Below are 832 nucleotides of genomic sequence, written 5' to 3'. Positions count from 1 at the left end.
CCATACATGCACACAACCTGCACACGTGCACCGAGGCAGCTGCAGGCCTGTCCCACTTCACCTTCCTTTTGTCTTCTTCCTTTAAATATTCATGTAGAACCCTCAGGAGAACCTTTTTTTGCTCCGTCATCGTGTGTTTCTGTGAGAGGAGGTGTCCATGAATTAATGAGACTACATCTGCGACGCTAACGCAGGCTGAGCTAACGAGACACGAGTCCTGCCGAGGCCTGGCGGCTGAGTTCGGAGGAAGCCGAGCGGCAGGAGACAGAGATGGAAATCAGCTGGAGAGGCCAGAACAAGAGCTCGAGAGAGAGCTGAGGAGGAGACGTCAAAGATCAGCCACGAGGAGAGCTGACAGGAGGAGAGAGGAGGCGTGTCAGAGTCCAGGAGGCCGGCGGCACCAGGAGAGTCCAGTGGATCAGCGCCAGGCTGAGGGACGACGTCTGGATCACAGCAGATCATCACGTCTCCATCCAGGACGCTCTCAGCTCAACGAGTCGCTGCGATGAAACCCGTCCAGACGAGCGTCCGGGTCGTCATGGTGACGGATTTCTGGATGCTTAAAGGACGGAGAGTTGACCCGTTTGGTTTTCACAACAGACACAAGAAAAGACAAAAATAAACCCACACAGTTACATTTCTTTAATTATTCGTTTTACCAAAGTTGCTTTTTATGGATTGTTTACGTCCAACATGTGTCCGAAAGTTCCTGTGGAGTGGTGAGAGAGTACAAAATAAATCAATGAAGGAATAATAAATACATAAGAATATTTTTATTAATATTATTTTTTTAATTTACATTATTTTAAAATTATTTTATTTTATTTATTTA

At 46.8% G+C, this 832-nt stretch overlaps 1 protein-coding gene across 1 annotated transcript in view; it reads left to right on the top strand.

Annotated features, from left to right (window-relative positions):
• The window catches only part of trpc5a (transient receptor potential cation channel, subfamily C, member 5a), a 69,746-nt gene that overhangs the window by 43,926 nt on the left and 24,988 nt on the right, over positions 1-832 (top strand). The gene's annotated exons all lie outside the window — the stretch shown is intronic.

The sequence above is a fragment of the Stegastes partitus genome, unplaced genomic scaffold (assembly GCF_000690725.1).
Source record: "Stegastes partitus isolate 25-593 unplaced genomic scaffold, Stegastes_partitus-1.0.2 Scaffold628, whole genome shotgun sequence".
In the NCBI taxonomy this organism is placed as follows: Eukaryota; Metazoa; Chordata; class Actinopteri; family Pomacentridae; genus Stegastes; species Stegastes partitus.
This window is presented reverse-complemented; position numbering and strand designations above follow the sequence as displayed.